We start from the raw sequence: 19,847 nt of genomic DNA, 5'->3' as shown, positions 1-19,847 counted from the left end.
TTATAATTATAATTTATAATAATTTAAAATATTATAATTTATAATTATAAATAAAATTTATATTTATAATAACAACTTCTCACGAAGTTGTCAGTTCTGTGACAGTCAAGGGAGTATCACACAGATGCTCCCTAATGCTTAGAAAGGATACAGCACCCAGTAGACTTTCAACAGACTTTGGCATCTAAATGAACAACTATAATTCTGCTTATGATATAAACTTGCCTATGTAAACACATTCCTGTCTTTTTGGAGTAGTACACGTAATTTAAAAATTATGCCGTTAAAGTAACCTTTTGGTGCATGCATGTATGTAAGCATGTGGTGTTGCTATGTGTGTGTGGGTGCATGCATGCACACACATGCAAAATCTTTGGTGGATGCCAGAACTCAGTGTCAAGGGTCTTTCTCAGTCACTCTCCATTATGTTTGTTTGTTTGTTTGTTTGTTTTTGAAGCACACGCTCTCACTGAATCCAGAATTCACCTACTGCCTGTTCTTGCTACGCATCAAGCCTTAGAGATGCTTGTGTCTGGGCTTCCCAGTGCTGGGATTGCAGACATATGTAGCACATGGCTTTTACATGGGTTCTGGGGATCTGAACTCAGGTCCTTACTCTCGTTCAGCAAGCACTTTACCAACTGGCCCATGTTCCAAGTCCTCAGTAATACTTAAAAAAAAAATTTTAAGATTTATTTTTATTTTATATGATGAATGTTTTGCCAGCATACATGTATATCACTTGCATGCCTGGCACCCCTAGAGGTCAGAGGAGAGGGTCTCATCCCCTGGAACTGGAGTTACAATTACAAACAGTTGTGAACAGCTGTGTGGGTGCTGAGAATTGGACTCGAGTTCTGGCACCTGGGTCCTCTGGAAGAGCATCCAGTGTTCTTACCTACTCCAAGTGACACAATTTTTAATGGCAGCATCCTTCATGATTCGTTTCAGGGGAGTCCTGGGAAGTTCTACAGCAGTCCTATGACATCACAGACAGAAGCCCCCTTAGGGAGAAGGGGACAAATTTGTTTCTGTTGTAATTTTAGTTTTCCTTTTCAGCAAAACATCAGTGTCAACAGAGCTAATGAGAAGCACTTGTAAAGCAGTTGCCACATGCCAGGCACTGTTCTCAGAACAAGCCCACAAGCCATTTTCTTCATTTTCTGGGAAGGCATCTGAGGCACAGAGAGGTTAAATACCATGACTTAGGTCACACAGCCAGTCCTTGTGTTAGCAATCTGCTTGACACCTTGCCATTTGCCCGTCAACTCCCGATGCTCTGCAAATCCAGCAGAGCAGAAGTAAGCATCTCTGTGGCACAACTAAGAGAAGCAGGGGTCAGAAAGGTCTAAGCCTTGGACTTGATCACACAGGTCTCCAGTGGTGAACCTGGGACTTACCACCAGGAGGTTCTGGCAGCCTTGCCGCTCTTATCCTGGGAACACCTGCAGTCCCCTCCCACTCACATAGAGGGGAACCCTCTCCTCTGCTTCCGCTACCAGTTCCTTGGACTTCCTGCACAGGGTGACCTCAGGAATGTTTTCCCCTTCTTTAGCCTTCTCCATGTGATCACAGTCTTTTCCTGCCCAACCCTCAACACTCAGGCACATGGTAAGGTTTGGGGCAGAGTGAAATACGCCCCAACCTTCCAAATGAAGGAAGCACCACCACTGAAGGAATGCCATCTGTCTGTGTACACATGCCTACACGTCTGATGCTTTATCAGGTTCATCTGTAAGACACTGCTGGCCTCAGACCATTTGAAAGCATTTTGAAGGTCTCTAGGGAATAAGGGACATGCTTTAGTTGGTGGAGTGCTTGCTTCATACGCGCAAGGACTTGAGTTTAGATTCCTAGCATCCACAGAGCTGGGGAGGCAGAGACAGACAGGTTCCTAGAGCCACCAGCTAGCTTTGCTGAACTGCTGAGCTGCAGGGTCGGTAGGAGATCCTGTCTAAAATGTAAGGTGGAGAGCCACTGAGGGAGGAAACTAACACCAACCTGGGCCTCTGCATGTATACACAAGAAAGTGTGGACACACACACACACACACACACACACACACACACACACACGTCAATCAGTCAATTAAAAGCATCTAGTATGTCATTTAATCTTCTTCAACTTTCACACAAGAAAGCTGACTGGAAGGCAAGGAAGAGAAAGAATAAGTCCTCGGCAGATCCTGAAGAGTTAAGAGGGCTCTGGCTCTGAGAATTTGAACCCCCCAGGCACAGAGTTGGATCAGTGCCTGCCCGTGCCCCCAAGGTTCTTCTCCGCCCCTACCCCCCTTGAGGCCAGCTCTTAATTGGACTTTTAAGATGAGATGCTGAGACACGCTTAACTCCTGTTTATATCGCTGAAGATAGACTTTAATTGTGCCTATTACTTTTATTATAAGCATTACCGTCTTCATTACTACACATTCTAAGCATAACAGGGCTGCTTTGTGCTCTGTGTATTGGAGGAGACTTTATTTCCGATGCGGTCAGAGGTCAGGGTTCAGAGGACAGGGCTTAGTGGGAACACATTTGTATGGGGTGCAGAAAGAGGAGTGATGGCAGCTGACGGTCAGTCTGGAGCTGTCAGAGCCCAAGGTGACAACACGTCTCCTCAAGTCTACAGAATATTCAATTAAAGGGCCCCAAGGAGAAGACAGATAAAGACCAAACAGGGGCACTTTTGGATGGATCCTTCTTCAGCTCATTTTCTCGGACTTCAGTGGGCTTTCAAGCAGAAAGAAATCTGGAGATGGGGTGAGAGAGGGCAGGATCGTTCCTTCGGCCTTGGGAGACTTTGCTCTTGCATCCTAGACACGCACCTTCCTCGGGCTGAGCTGCTCTGCCACCAGATGAGTTCACCGTTGTTACCGCCGAGATAGAAAATGGGCCTGTAAGCCCCTCTCTCGAGTTATCTCATTTTCTAACTCATCTTCCCTGGGATTTATGGAAGGGTTTTGGGTGCAGCCCTCCGAAACGACAGTGACTCTGTGATCTTTGTTGACAGTCAGAAAACACTATAGTCCTCAACATTTGCCAGAGGCACAAAAGGAAAATAAATCAATATTGCCAGGGAGACTATCATTTCTGAGGCAGACTTAATTATGAATTATTAAGAATGGTTCAGTTGAATTAAAAGAATTAGGAGGGCTCCTCTGTTTAATGTGGGTGTCAGCGATGCGTGCTAAGTAGCAACTAGGTTCATTACCAAAAGTTAGATTCATTAGGTTATATAATTTGCAAGTTTCTATTCTTAATTTCTCCTAGCCAAATCCAATTATTTTCTTGAAATAGCATAATTAGTGGCGGGGGTAGGGAGGGAGGGCACATTAACATGACATGAAAATAACACATTTTTCTTTCCATTTGGTCACAGCAATTTTTTGAACGTATTTTTGGCTCATGCAGAATAGCACTTGGGTGTACACAGACCCCAGGCCCCCTCATCAACCCCCATGCTCACCTGCATGTACGCTCACCTGCCTACCTGAGCGCCATCAGCAACAGGTAACAGGAAGTAGACTTTTCATCTGAGCCCTTGGAAAAAATCTGAGAGTTTACACTGACCTCTTTGTAGCTAATTAAATGCCCCCAGGACATCTCTCAGCACTGTCCCTCCTTTCCTTTCAGGGAGAGGTAGTTGAGGCTCCCAGGGAGCTTCCCACCCATCATCTTTCAAAAAAACGTCCCCACTGTTACAGGCAGAGAAGGATGTTTGGTGGTGGGCAGCTGGGTGCGAAGAGAAAGAGTGCAGAACCTTTCGGAAATGATTTCAAATCAGAGTCTTTAATAGGCAATTATATAACCCGTTTGTCTCCTAGATGCTTGTGACTCTCTGTATTTCTTATTATTGTGCATGAATGATCGTCTAGCTCAGGTAAGACGGTGGCTTATTACCACAAAGCAGAGAGAAGAGCTGATAATTAGCCAGTTGATTTCAGCCACGTAAACAACTGAACTGGGATGTCCCGGATGGAAAAAGAAGGAAGGATCAAGGAAAGAGAGCGATATGGAGACAGGATGAGGGAGAGAGGGAGGGATGGAGAAAGGAAGGGGAAAAAACAGACCCCCCAGGACCCAACTATTCCTCTGTTCTATCAGCCAGAGTTGGGGGATAAATGTATGCTGAACTTTGACACACTTTCACGACATTTGGATCAGACACATTCAACATAGTGACTCCGTTTTGCATATCAGGGGCTCTGGATGACTGTCAAGGGCATTCATGATTCAGAAAATGTAAGCTGGGCGGGGGTAGCACATACCTTGCAAACTCAGCATTAGGGAGGCAGAGTCAAGCAAATCCTGAGTTTGAGGGCACCTTGGTCTACAGAGAAAGTTCCAGAATAATTAAGGCAACACAGAGAAACCCTGTCTTGAGGTGGGGTCTGGGGACAAAGAAAGGAAATGGTTTCAGGGAGTGTATGTATTTATGCTGAGACGTCTTCATGCTGAAGTTCTTATGCACTTCAATAGTTTGGGCTCAGCTTCTGAATAACAGCTTCCCTGGGAGGAAGGTTCCACAAAGAACCTACCTGGGAACCCCAAGTGTGTAGGTACCCACAGCATCACCTAGGTACGAGAACCCACCTCCCCACAGCAGGAGGTAGGAAGCACTGCCAAGGCGGTACCACAGAGTTGGAAACATACAGCAAGACCTATCAAACAGGAAGTCCCTCCTCTTCCAAAGAAAGAGTGAACTCACATTTCTTGTGAATAATAATCTCCCAGGACCATGGGGTTTTGTTTTGTTGTTGTGTTTTTGGTTTTGTATTAATTTTAGGATCTTTAAGCACTTGCTGTCTTCACGAGCGCATTAGGAAGCTCCTCCAACCTGCCTTCTCTTCAGAATACAATCTGAATTGGTCCTCCATGACCCTGTAATCTGCCAGAGTCGGCTCGGCTGGGTACTCTCCACCTCTGCCAGCGAACTTGAGCTCTGTTCTACCCTATTCCTCAAATTAGAGCAGACTTGAAAATAATTCATGTACAGTAAGAGATGAAATTTCCACAAAATATCTGAGCAAGAGAGACTGGGAGATGGATTTAATTGTTTGATCCACTTAAAGGGATTCCATGGAAGTGATTTAAGCGCCCTTTCCTTCTTGCCAGAAGGCACCGTGGTCAGTAGGACAGAGTGTGGGCTGCAGGATGATCTCTGTGTCTCCTGCACAGCCCTCTCACAGTGCTCAGCTCCACAAGTCATTCTCCTCTGTGTCCTGCGGGAATCCAGGGGAGCAGATTGGCATTGAGCGGGTGATGGGGCGCTCACGCAAGCGAGACCCTCTGCCTCCCGTTATTTCTGAGCTCACTGGCTGCATTTGCCAAAGAGCGCGGTGATTCATGGATGCTTCATCCTCATTAAACACACGCAGACATATGTGAGCTGAGACACAGGGTAGAGACAGGCCCAAAGATGAAAGAAACACAACCTTAGGAGGAGAAAGGGTAAGGGTATTTACTGTCATCTAAATCCGGTGATAGAATCTTCTAGATCCTTCTTACCTAGTAGTTGAGAAAGAATGCGCATGCGTCATGGGAATCTTCTTTAACCCGTATCTAGGACGTTTGCTATGACCACAGTGTCTTATCGACAAGACCATCGGCCTGAACAGCAATTCTGAGCTCTGGGGTGACTGGCTGACCTACACTCTCACATTCCCGGGCTATCTGCCGTTCAGAAAAAGACATAGAGGTCCCTTCGGAGCCTGTGTGGCTGTGAGCTGCCCCGTCTGCAGGGTTCTCCCCCCTACACAGCATAACCTTCCTGAGAGCGAGAGTCTGGATGAAGCAGAGTCCCAGGTGGGTTCCCACCTACGGCTTCACAGATAGATCTGCTCCCGGGGCCAAGAGCAGCAGCTAAAATGTCGATGCCCTCCGATGACAAAGTTCCAGAAAGTACATGTGAAATAAACTCTCTCCCTCTGGGACCTTGCCTTAGCCCACCCACCACGTGAACCACAGCCCAATAATATTGCCCCTGAGGGTAATGACGACAAACTCCTAGGCTTCACTCCGTTCTCACAGTGGTGATGGGAGGGTGGAGATGTTATTTCCATTTTATAAGTGAGGAGAATGGGGCTCAGAAATTAAATGAAATCACCCTAAATTCACAACTGATGACAGGAAGAGCTGAGATATTGAATCAGTCTTCAATGTCCCAGTATCTTACTTGCCACCCTAACCAACACCAATCATATGTTTCCAGCCTGGGTCAGTGGAGGGGCAAGCCAACCTTTAGTCAGTCCACTGTGACGATCCCCTGAAGAGGGGTAGGCCAAAGCCCAGGCTTCTCTTAGATGCTCAGGCACAGAAGCCAATATTCCTGGACCCTGAGAGCCCAGGGAAGCTCCCTGAACACAGCCTTTCTTTAGAGTCCAGCAAGAGACTAATCCTTCCCTGCTTCTCAGGTGGCCTTTGCTGTGTAGAAGAAGAAATTTCATCTGATTAGAGAAGCATTGCATGTGTAGGGCAAATGTTTTAAATGGAATCTCTGCTGAAGACCTCTGCATGAGGCAAAGGGCACGGGCTGTGAGACTTTATCTGTCAAGACCACTTCGATATAAAGGTCCAGCAAGGCACACCGATGAATCAGGCAACCGAGTGTCTCTTTCCAGTGTCGAGGCAGCCAAACGTTCCCTCACAACCTTGTGCTTCATGGAAATATTTCTAATTAACACAGCCCCCTTTGAGATGAACCGCTTCAGAAGGCTTTGTTAATGAGGCGACTTTGCACTGTGTTCTGTGCTGGCTGAAACCTTTGAGCTCTCATTTATCAAGGCACGGCTAACTGGAGACAAAACCAGATGGCTCCATTTCTTCCTGGGGAGGAGACATCCGTGGTTAGTTGAGAGACCTCAATCAATACTGGAAGGGATCAGAATATACTTTTCCTTGAAAAAAAGAGAATGAGACCAAAGAGCCAGAACAGGACAGGCTCAGATGTAAATTGAACGCTCCCTCGTTTGCTCATGATCAGAGGCTCACGAAGCATGTGAGACCATGTAGGGAATGCAGCAGGTGTGTGTACCCACAGACTGGGTGCTGATGGCTCTCATGTGCCCACTGGTGTGATAATTGTTGCTCTCTGATGGCAACCACCTCTCCTGGAGATAGCTGTGAGGCTGTATCTTCTCCCTGCAGGAGTGAAGAACATTGAGATGTGTGAATGATCAGGCATAGTGACTGTTGGGGAGGGAGTGAGGTGGGGGGGGTTATGGTCCCTAGGGTCTAACTAAGGTAGAGAAGCTTGGAAGAGGCTCAGTGTTAGACTCCCTGGACTACGTTGGAAACTTAGCAGACTTTTCCTGTTTGCTGAGTTTCTAGAATGTTCTTGATCCTGGAAGCACTGGAAACAGTAGGCATTTCAAAGAAGTAGAAAGACAATGGTGCTGGCAGCCCTGCCCTCACCCGACATGAACCCATAGGACTGGCAAAGCCACAGCAGGGAAAGGGGTTCACAGGTGCTATGGGAAGCTGCATGGGGTCAGAAGGCAGAGACACAAGAGGTAACACAACGGGTTTTTGGCTTCGTCAGGGCAGGGAGTGAGGTAAGGAGATGAGTACTCTCTGAGGCCTACTCTATGAACTGTGTACCAGAGCTTTCAAGATGTAGCAGCTGAAATCCAACCTGAAGGAGACATGGAGCAGGCAGCCTGGATCCCACAACTGGGTGCACCCTTTTAGATTATCACTCTGTCTAACTTTATTCTGGCCTCTCCTTGGTAGAAGCATCTCCCAGTCTTTGAGAAAATTCTACTTCGAGTCTTCAGCCCCTTTGTTCTCCCTGCACCGATTCATCTGTTGACTGGTTAATGACATGAAGACATTTCAGTCCCCAAGAGAAATCACTGGGGTAACTCTTTTGGGAAATGTACTTCTCTCTCTCTCTCTCTCTCTCTCTCTCTCTCTCTCTCTCTCTCTCTCTCTCTCTGTATAGGCCAGAGATCAACTTTGAGGAGTGTTACTCCATAGAACAGCTCTCCACCTTGCTTTTTGGGAGCAGAGTCTCTTGCTGGGGCCTAGGACTCACTGATTAGACGAGGCTGACCGGCTCCAGAGATGCTCCTTGCCTCCACAATCCCCACCGTGGGTTACATGTGGATGATACCACATCTACTTTTTACCTATGTAAAGAGACCCTAGAGATCTCCTGGGTCTTCATGGGCAGAGACATCTTCCTACCCATTTCTTTTATGTGTAAAGACATGGTCTCGTGTAGCTGAGGCTGGCTTTGAACTCCTGATCCTCCTGCTTTACCTCCAAGACCTGTCATGGCAGCTCCAGCACATTTTTGTCATATATGACTAATCGCTACCAAATTGACCTGAAGTTGTCACCCGCCCCAGAGTAGATTTAGATGGGGGGGGGGGTATGTAAAGGACTTTCCAGTGACAGTGATGCCTCACGTCGGTCACCTGCTATGACCAATGGCCACCAGTGGCTCCTGAGTTTGCCATTTACTTTTTTCTCATTTGCATGTGCAATAACCATTTGGGCTGGAGGCTACTGTTAGGTGGCCCATTTTTAGAAACTAGTGTACATGATCATCTGTTGAATGAGTTTGAACCTCTTTTCCTGTTGCTTATCAACTTCGTTTTTTTCATGTAGAACCTGAAGATGACCCAGGCCATGCACGGGAGTGTGTACTTGAGTGTGCTTGAACGTACTTACATGTGCATGTAGAAGCCACAGTCAATGTTTGTTATCTTCCTTAAACATTTTCTACATTGAGGTAAGGGACTCACATTGAATCTGAAGCTTGCCAATAAGCTAAACTCACTGGCTAACAAGTCCCCAGAATCACCTGTCCTCACCCCCAGCCCTGCCTTCCAGGTGCTAGGGTTATAGGCTCACACTACCACAGCAGGCTTTTTATCTGGGTGCTGGGAATCTTAACTCAAGTCTCCATGCCTGTTCTGCAGGCACTACACTGCCTGAGCCATGTACCCAGATCCAGCCTTTGCTTTGTCACCAGCTGTCCTGTAACACTGAGGACCGGGAGTCTACAATGGATGCAACAACAGTGACTGGGTTGGTTGACAAATACTCTGACTCTGAGTTTAGGTATACAAGTGGCAATAAACCATCCTCAGGATATGGAGATCAAGGGGTCCAAGCGATCACAATAATAGCATCAGAGAGAGAGAGAGAGAGAGAGAGAGAGAGAGAGAGACAGAGAGAGAGACAGAGAGAGAGACAGAGAGAGAGAGACAGAGACAGAGATAGAGACAGACAGAGAGACACATACAGAGAGACACAGAGAGACATATACAGAGACAGATACAGAGACAGAGAAAGATACACAGAGAGAAACACGAACACATACACACAGAGGGAAAGAGAGAGACAGAGACACACAGAGAGACAGAGAAAGACACACAAAGAGAAATACACACACACACACAGAGAGAGAGAGAGAGAGAGAGAGAGCGAGAGAGAGAGAATCCATTTTTTCAAAAGCCTACTCCCTCACTTTTATTGTAACCATCACTACAATCTACACTCAGGGCATCTTAGTTTTATTTCCTGTTGCTGTAATAAAACACTCAAGAAAAAATCACTTCAAAAAGGAAGACTTTATTATTTGGCTAATAAGTCCAGTTTACGGTCAATCACTGCAAGGAAGTTGACCGGCAGGAACTTGAAGTGACTAGTCACGTCACAGCCGTAGTCAAGAGCAGAGAGAGAATTAAACCATATCTACTTCTGCTCAACTCACTTTCTCACTCTTACACACTTAGCAATCCTCTTCCTAGGGAATGGAGCCACCCACGGTGTGTGCATCTCCCCACCTCAATTAACACAAGGCAAGTGTCCAGACACGCCCACAGGCAACTTGATTTAGGGGACTCCTCACTGAGGTTCCTTAGAGGACTCTACATTGTGCCAAGCTGATCAAACACACCAACACATGTGGAAATCATTTTCTTACTTCGAGCAGGAAGCAAATGAATTACCAGTTACTGCTAGGCAGAGACTAGCAGATCCTCTCTGGGCCTTATGCATCCCTGCTGGTGTCCTACTGTCGCCCCTGAGCTCTGAAAAGATGAAAGAACTCTTTTGTCCATCTGGGACAAACTCAAATAGCTCCAGATATTCCCCAGGCAGGGCTTTGCAGGATGGACGAGTTAGTTGGGCATGATCAATGATTAGGATCAAATTTTAAAAGCGCTCTTGTTCTGATCAAAAAGTTGGTTCCAATTTCTGTATCTATTACTCCTGGGTAGATGTACAACTTCATTCCAGAGGCCCCGTACCTCTTGGACGTAGGCACTAGTCCCCTTTCCTAACCAGGCCCAGACTGAAGCTGCCCTCACTGTCCTGGGGTTAGCTTTGTCTAAGTTTCACAGGGCTGTCTTCATTGCAAGTTTGTTTCCACTTTGGGAGCTCTAAAGTAAGTGTCCCGTCTTTGCTCTCTGGGAAGACATTTTTGTGGTTTCTGAAATCTGGATCCAATTCATTGGATAAACTATGGCTCCAGGGACCTCTCCTTCTCTCTGGCTGCAACCAGCACTTTCATTCTAAAGAGGCCTGGACTGTAGGCTGGCCTAACATTCTTCAGCCCCGGACTCACTTTTCCAGCATGTATCTGTAGCCAGAGCTTAAAAACTACGGTCTGATGTGGAAAAGATTTGGAAATGGGATCTCCTGCTCTCTCTGTCTAATTTTTTTTTTCTATCCTGTTGCTTTCAAGTCTACTGTTTGAAAGGAGAAGGGTGGACATTTTATCTCCCCCTCCTTCCCTGCAGCCCCCCTTGAAATCAATGTATTCCAACCCAGGCTGGTTGACAGGCAATAGGAAAGGCTGGGGGAAACCTTTGCTGAGATGGCTCTGCTGGAGCCGCTGATGAAAAGGGTCCAAAAGAGAAGATGCACGACAGCTTGTGCATGGCACACAAACATTTACCTTCTCAGACGCCGGAACTAACGGCAGAAAAATCATCTGGAACAGGAAGGCAATTAAAAGCCCATTCCAGAATGGAGAGGCAGAGGCTCTGCCCTGCTCTACCCTTGAAGATGATGAAGAATAATGTACCTCCCTGTCAAGGCTGTGTGTGGATCAGAGCTGAGAGAGAGGCGGAGGGAGGGGCTCCCCATAGAAACTATGTAAATGGCTCGGTGCATATGGCTTCAAATTCGTCGGAGATGAGCAAAGGAAAGAATAATTCAGAGCCCTTTGCTGGTAACCTTTTCAGCATGGGGAAGTAAGAACCCTCTCTTCCCTTTTATGTGTTCTCCCGTGCTTGTATTTAAGAAGGGAATTAATTCACTTTAACGTTCCTTGACTTGTATATCTGGCTTGAAGGTTAGGTAAGGGAACGAGTCCCTGGGGCTTTCACCAAACCATGATTAAAGCTGGAGAGAAGATGGATTGGCTGTGTTTGCGTTCACATGGCAGAAGGTCTCTTGAAAGGCAAAGACAGTCACTTCTCTGGCTTTCCTCTGATGTCCTGAGTTCCCAGGAGTGAAGGGTGGGGTCACCAGACACACACACCTGCGTGTGGACAGAAACGGTGGGCAAATAATTTCCACATATAAATATGCTTCTGGGTTCCAGAAAAAAAAAATACCCCCAGACCAGTATTTGAACAGTCCTGTTTAAAAATAAATTATGTATTTTAAAAACGCTTTAGTAGCTTAACATCATGGAGTTTGCCATTGACTTAAACCTAACAATTCTGTTATTGTGTACCAGAGACAATCAGAAGACCAGAACCCAGTCTTTCTGGTGTCCTGCTGCAGACGAGTAGCAGAAAGCCTATAATACAGGACTGTGAAGAAGAGGGAGGAGGAGAGAGGAAGGAGGAAAGAGTGGGAAGAGGAAGGGAGAGGAGATGGGGGGGGAGGGGAAGGAAGGGGGGAGGCAGGAAGTCAAGAAAGGAGTAAGAAAGGAGCAAAAGGGGCCTGGATACTTTTAAAAGGAAGCCATCACTGGTTTTGAGTGACCAGCTCCGAAGAATAACACAGGGTGGCTAATACTTGTCTGTCTGTTTGCTGAAGCCCATTTTCTCCTTCGTACCGAGCGAGGCGGACATCCTGTCCCCTCTCCATTCTCACACGCCAAGGAACACTGACCGTGAGTCACAGCCATACCCTGTCCCAGGAGTCTACACTGAGTTTCTGTTGATGATGAACAAACCGGGAGGAACCAGCCTCTCTCTCCTCACTCTGGCTCCTTCCCCAGTTTATCAAGGATGCTCCAGGAGCACACGTGGGTCCCTTGCTTGGTGGGGACACAATTCATTGTCATATTGCCTCCCTTGTCTCTTTCTCCAACCTATCCTTGTGTTTCTTGGTATGATCTTCCTGGCAAAGAACTTGTACACGATCCCTGGATTAATCTCGGCTCACGGGAGGGCTCACCATGAGAGACAAGATGGCAGCAAGGACCTATCAGCATTGTCAGCCCACCGAGCAACTACAAGGGCCTATTGGCCTATTTCCTCATGACAGCTGGGCCACAGAGAACTCTCCTCTGTGCTTCTCCCCTGTGACCTAGGGCTGTGTCCTCTGCCCATGGTTGAGAATATAACAAATATGTCTGCCATGAAGTACAAAAGTGGTAAGGGCTTGGGAACACAGAGGGGAAGGTACTCTATGGCCTGAGATATGAAAAAGAGCCAGTCAGAGAGAAACAGCGACCCGAGGAGAAGCAGAGGAAGTCACCCACCGGAAGTTTCAAAGGAACACAAGGATGGGAACACAAAGGGATGCAGGGGAAGGAGGGTGGAGGAGAACAGCTCTCCTGACTTAGAAAAGATCTGCCAATAACTACCCGGGGGCGGCGTTCAGGCTTCTTAAACCTGCCATTTCTCTCTCTGCGTGAAAGACAAACGAAATTGTTTGTGTGATTATCTCTGAAAAGGAAAATTGAGAGCAGGACTTGACAACCAGAAAGCTGGGCACCAGCCCCAAACACGTGAAGCCCTGCAAGTGAGGCCCTGTGAGCAGAGCCTTTGTCTCTTTATGTGGGAGCCTGGACTTCAGGTTGGCTGTTAGAGACTGACCACAGCGATGGCAGTTTAGGTGCTGGTAGGTGTGTGAGAAAAATGGCCCCAGTTTAGGGAAACCAAGCAGTCTTGGGTTCTCTTCCTTAAACCAGGCTGTGTACCGCCTGAGGTAACATCTGCAGAGTGTTATAATTACGCAGAGCATAGAGGAAATGACAGCCTTTTTCTCTTTCTGGTTCTCCATGGGACTCCATCTCCCTCTATCTCCCAGTTCCCATGTTCCCACAAAAGTTTCAAAAGTACCCCTTAACCTCTCTGAAAGCTGAAGCTAATTTCTTCCTCCAGCAAGCCCCTCAGGAAGCTGCATTTACCAGTACTGAAACAAATGGAAACACGCATTTTTGTTTAATTGTCTTACAATTAAAAAGATTTGGAAAGATTGTCTGGACTGTTTGCCAAAGGCCACTGTGGCTGCAGCCAGCAAAGGCCGTCCTAAGTGAACAGGGACCGTTCAACAGCAAGCTCAAGGCTGTCTGTCAGGTGTCTGGTCTACCTTGTCACCCTTTCCCTGTCTCGGGTGTGCCATTAGATGTCAGAACAAATTACGGCCAGCAACCATTGGGTGAAGCTGTTCTTTTTCAGTTTAATTACCGAGCTCAGAAGACTAACCCCTTGTCGAGTTATTAAGATGTTGTTGCAGATAATGAATCATTTGAGAAATTCCAATTTCCTGTTTAGCTGCCTCTGAATGAAGTCTTTTCCAAGGCGGCAACTAAACTGGTATGTATCTTACCCAACTGGACTTGGTGTGATCGAGCTAGTCAAGTCCCAAAGCCTGCTCTGTCAACTGAGACAAGCTACCATCCTGGGTATGGATTGATTGTTCATGTCAAACCAGAGAAGGGCCAAGCATGGTATCCCACACCTATAAACCCAGCTCTTGGAAGGTAGAAGCAGGATGGCCAGTTCTGGGCTAGCTTGAACTATGGGTTGATACCTTGTTTCAAAGGGGGGGAGGGGGAAAGTAAAGAAGGATCAACATGTGTCACCCCAGGCTGGAGGGAAGCCTCAGAGGTTCTAGACTTCCTTCTGGAAGATCTGGGTTCAATTCCCACCAACTGCATGGCGGCTTATGACTGTCCTTAACTCCAGTTTCAGGGAATCAGACACTCTCTGATGACCTCCTCAGGTACCATGCATGCATGTGATGCACAAACACATGTGTAGGCAAACCACTTATACATATAAAATTAAAAAAAGAAAACACCTCATCACCCAGCACAACTCACTGGGGAACAGGGAAATGGGGGAGTCACAACTGCAGGGCCTGGAAATTGGTGTTTGTGGGTCTGCCCAGCGTCTGAAAGAGGAGTAATTTCTCAGCAGATACATGGGAGACCTTCTGTCTCAGAGCACGGCATCTGTTTAGTGTGGGATCCACACTTCCACTGTAAGAATTACTTATAGCTTCCCATTCCACCCTCTTCTTAAGCCCTAGATCAAAGGAAGCCTATCTGGACATAGCAAATATTATTAGCGTTATCAATGCAGCCGTCACTGGACACTCGGTCTCCATTTTCACTCGAATGAAGTTAGTGTGTGAAAATCCAATTAGGAGAGAGAAACAAGATGTACTTCGGAGGTGTGTCCACAACAGCCCATCTCAGCCTTGATAATCACCCCTTCCGGTGTGCGCTTGAGTAGTTTACCAGAATGTACTCACTTACACAGAAAGCAGGAGTGACAATCAAGGATCTCGACCCAACACAAGACCCTAGGGAGATGGCTCGTGTCCTCTTCCTTCTTGCTGCCAGTGTCTGGTAAGCTGGCATAAGGAGGGAGTCAGAAATGAACAAAACTGAGTGTCAGTAGACACCATCTTCGGGAAGAAACTTTGAAATCTATCACATAATTTCAGAAAATGTTTCCTGGAGGTTTAGAGGCACCACTAGAGAAGCCTAGTGTCCTGCTGAGCCTCCTTCTCTCACTCTGTGAATCTCTCTTTCCAGGCTCTCTTCCTCTCTTCCTCTCTTCCTCCCTCCCTCCCTCCCTCCCTCCCTCCCTCCCCCCTTCCTTAGCACCTCTTGGACCCTTACTGGAACCTCTCCCCACTTAACAGCACCCAACACAAGTAGACATTTTATAGAAAGCCATGGAGTAGAGCCAACCCAAGGATGACAAGGACACTTTGTCTTACACCCAGTGACTGGGTAGCACAGGAGGAGGCTGGAGGCCGCTCCCTCCTGATCCACACTGCTTGCCTAAGGGGAGAATCTGCTTACCTAAAATAGAACTGAAGTACACCGACTAAAGGCCTCTCAGCAGGAAAACTTTTTCCCTGCAGAGGTGCCAAAGCCTTGCTATGCTCATCAGCCGTCTTTCCATTCAATGCCCACAGTCCGTCAGCCCCTTCTGCTTTTCTTGTTTGCTATGCCCTGAGGAGCCATTATGAAATTGCGTGGAGGTACTCCCCAAACCCTGGCAAGCTAGGAGTGAGGTCACAGGTTCACAGGGCTGGCCGGTGATACTCATTAAAATGGCAAAAGCTGTGCACACAGCAGAGCCCTTAGCAGCCTTGTGCCACTGGTTGGAATGGCTGGCTTATGGAAAGCCCTAGGCCCTCCGGCACTTCCTTGGGTGTATCAGGATGTCTCCATTTGAGCAGACCCAACCAAGATCAGGTTGTAATAAAGGGGAAGAAACCTGCCTGGGCTGGGACCCAATCTTGACGAATCCACATACCCACAAGTCTCGTTTCTATGTCCCTAAATGGTGACATAACTACGATGCTCAAATCTCTCCCACAGGGGTCTTTTTAGATTATTGATATGAAGGCACCTTGGAAATTAAAACCCAATGTGATGCAGCCAGGTGAGCTGGTGCACGCCTGAAATCTTCAAAATCAAGTGGCAGAGGGCCGATCTAAGTTTGAGGCCAGCCAGGGCTACATAGTGAGCTCCAGGCCAACCATAGATGCATACCATAATCATGCTGCAAGATCTCGAAGAAAAAAAGAAAAAAACCTTGTTGTCAGCAAAAGGCCTTAATGTCTCAACTGATCTCATCCTGTACAGGCCTGGAAGGATCCCAGGCCCTGGAGATGGCATTTCCTGTTTAATTGGTGGGATCTCTGCTTTAGACAGCTTTAGACAGCTTAATGACCTGTCAGTAAAGAAGGTGCCTTACTGCAGAGGCCAGTTTATCGTCTGCCGCTGCTGATGAGGAACAGAAGGACGCCTCTGGGCACACGGCCCCAGCACATCTTCAGGGCTGGTTTTTAAGTGGTTTTAATGCCTGGGACTAATTGGCATGGTTTAGGAGCAGGGAACAGAACTTAAGCGTTCTATTTATTTAAATAATGCAATTTCTATGAAAATGAGTTCACTCTGGCCCTTTGAAAGAAAAAAAGGCAAGCCCAGGAAAGGTCAAATACGTGACGAGAAGGTTGTTTCCTCCTGGGCTGGCTGTGGGCCTCCTGGCTTTGCTCTGCAATGGAGCAGAGACCTCAAGTTGTAAGGTTCTCTGCTCCCCTGGAGCATGGACTGGTCTTCACAGCTGGTCTCTGGCAAAAGTTTCTGCTTTTGTTGGGTTGGCAATGTGCATTCATCTACAGGTTTCTAGAGCTGATGCTGCTTGGCCAGGGTGTGTGGTGAGCATCAAGACAACCTGTACCTGCTAAACTGTGAACCGTGTGTATCAGTAGTCTAGGATAGACTGGGTTGGAAAGCTCAGTGTGAGCCTTTCAAATGCTTACATCAGCTTGGTCCCCAAATTACAGCTGTTCGTGCTGGTGTATCTGGTCATTTTAAAGTCAGGTCCTAGGACTAAAGAAATGACTCCATACTTAAGAGGACCCACTGCTCTTTGAGGACCCAGGTTCAGTTCCCACCATCCACACTTGGTGCTTCAAAACCATCTGTAACTGTAGCTCTAGGAGATTTGACACTCTCTAGTCGTCAAGAGAACCCACATACATATGCCACACACCGACAGACAGATAGACAGACATATACACAAATAAAACACAATGGGGGTCCTCTCATCTTCTACATTGTCCTTGTTCTCATTTTTACTGTATTTTACAGTTTGTTTAGCACAAGAAATGAGTTCCCCCCCATGGGCACTGGCTTTGTTACTCTTCTGTTGCTATGATGAGACACCCGTGACCAAGGCCATTTACAAAAGGAAAGGTTTCTCTGGGTTCACAGTTCTGGGGAAGAATTCAGCCTGGCAGCTGAGGCAAAAAACAGAGCTCGAACCCTCAGCCACAAACAGGAAGCAGGGAGAGAGGAATCTGGAAGTTTGATGAGGTTTTTACTCACAAAGCCTCCCTCCTCCCATACTTTCTCTTGAAGGCTACATTCTCTTAACAGCGCCACACCTGGGGACTAGCTGTTCAAATGCCTGAGTCTGTGAAGGACATTTCTCTGTCAAAGCCCTACGGGTGCTGTGGAAATTATTGTTTGGCACCCTGTCTAAGCAGTCCTCCAAAGGAGCTTCAGCAGGTAAAAGTAGCTGTCCGGATGAGGACACCTGAGGCTGCTCCCTTCCCCCTCCTTCCCCCCCCCCTCCTTCCCTCCCTTCTTCCCTCCCTCCCTCTCTCCCTTGAGTATTACCTAAGATTGTCTTTCAAAAACCATTTACTTCTGAACTCTTGTCTTGGGGTCTGCTTCTTTGGGAAACCAAACCAGAACACGTAGTTGATATGATTTTGATGTGATTTTTTTCTGAAAACCTTCAAAACATTGTTTATTCTCTCTCTCTCTCTCTCTCTCTCTCTCTCTCTCTCTCTCCTCTCTCTCTCTCTCCTCTCTCTCTCTCTCTCTCTCTCTCTCTCGTGCATGTGTGTGTGGGTGTGTGCACCTACTGCCTTCTGACTGCTGGAATTACATGCGGGTCACAATGGGTGCTGAATATCTGAATTCTGCTCTACAGGCCTTCGCCCGCAGTAAGTGCTCTACCCACTGAGCTCTCTCTCCCTAGGCCCCTTTCAAAAGCATTTTCAAACTAAATAAAGCAATAAAACCTTTCTTTTTGGTCCTGGGGATTGAGTGCCAGGCAAGCTACACCCCAACCGCCCTCCTTTTTGGAGGCAGACTCCCACTAAGTTCCTCTTGCTGGCACTGAACACGCTCTGTAGCCAAGACTGCTCTTGAACTTAGGCTCCGCCCACCTAATCCACTCCAGTCTCTGGGATTACAGGTGCTCAGCAGCAGCCTTGCCTCCTGCTGTATTTTAACATGGGAAGCTTTATCCACAGTTCTTTAATCTCCCAGAATGATACTGTATCTGCAAGTCCTGGGCCTGCTTTGCTACATGGTAACTCTTAATTATAACCCGACTCTGTTTGGCAGGAATATAAACTCTTTGACTTTGTCACAATCCCCACAATTCTCTCCTGCGTTCTCCAGGTTATCTTCATTGCCAATTACCAGTTAGCTGCTTGGTGGTTTTCTTAAATTACCCAGATACTTGACTGTTTTTCAAGCTCCATAAAAGACGGCACAGATCAAAAGGGCTGCGTGTTTCCATTAAAAAAAGTCGAGTAGAGAAGAGAGCATTCCTTTTGTTCTTTTAACAGCAAGCAAGCAGAGTTTACTGAAAAGTGAAGAGACAGCTCTCTGCAGCTCAGAGGAAACTCAGACATGGTGCCGTTCAGGATATTCCTACGTAGTTAACACAAGGACAAAATCGGTACCCTAAGCTCTAGTACCCCAAGCACTGGTTCTGCTGAGCTGAGTTTCTCATCCAGCTTAAAGCTGGGGTTCCACATTCCACATCCAAGGGTAAACACATTAAGCAGGCAACAGGTTCTCCAGGGTTACCACCCAGACTGGGTGACTCCTATTATACATGAGGTTGAGTGTGGATGAATCTTCCCAAGTCCATCCTTCCATGAGGCTAAGGCTGGGAGACAGGGATGCCTACATGGAGTCTGCCCTATTTGTGGACACCAGAAAGAGCCCCAAAGACCTAAGTATCCAGGTTCTTCCCTGATCCACAGGGTGAGGTAAAAATGCTCTCTGGTGGTTCTTAGCACCTGCGAGCTATCTTACAGAAAAGTTTCTAAAGATGTGCAAGTGTGTATTGTCAGGGATCTACACCCAAACGCTTGTTTCCCAGCTCCCAAGGACCAGAGCTGTTGCTGTGGTATACGCAGAGACGGCCCTCCTTCAGACTGGAACCTGCAGCGTGACGCTTTCTGTGAACTCACCATACTTACTGCTTTTATAATGACAGATTACAGACTTAAGGAGCGTTGGCAGTGTCCCTTCCCATGGAATCAGCCCCCACCCAGACCTGGCTTTCTATAGGGGGGAATCCTGGGAGTTTGTTCCTTAGTTTCCCCACAAAATCACATGAACATGGCTGTGTCTCTCTGGAGGAGTCCCAGACATTGATTGAGTTTGTGACTGATTTGAAGAGATGCAGGTGACAGAACACTCCACAGGCCCTCAGGCTGTTACCAAGTCTGCGTGCAGTTTACTCCGTGCTATCGCCCAGGTCTGCCATCTGCACAGGATAACTGTTTGTTTCCCAGGTCTCCTGTCCTTCTGATAATTGTCTAGGAGGAGAACCCGGGGAGGGAAAACAGAAGCTCTTTCTGCCTCCCGAGCCTTCAGCGCAGAATTGTTTATTAAAGTCTATTTTACTATAAGATGTAAACCAGATGTTAAAAGTAGCAACCAGGGTGGGAGAGAGGACTCAATAAGTAAAGAAGTTGCCGTGCAAACACGAGGACCCAGGTCTGATCTCTGGCATAAATCCAGGCCCAGTGTTGCCATCCCAGTACTGAAGGGGCAGAGACACACAGGTCCTGGGGGGAGCAATTGAAGAAAACACCCAGTGTTAGCCTCCTCACATACAAGAACACATATCCATACACAAATAACAG

This window comes from Arvicanthis niloticus, chromosome 2, assembly GCF_011762505.2.
Source record: "Arvicanthis niloticus isolate mArvNil1 chromosome 2, mArvNil1.pat.X, whole genome shotgun sequence".
Lineage (NCBI taxonomy): Eukaryota > Metazoa > Chordata > Mammalia > Rodentia > Muridae > Arvicanthis > Arvicanthis niloticus.
The sequence above is the reverse complement of the archived record's forward strand: the minus strand, read 5'-3'. Positions refer to the sequence as shown.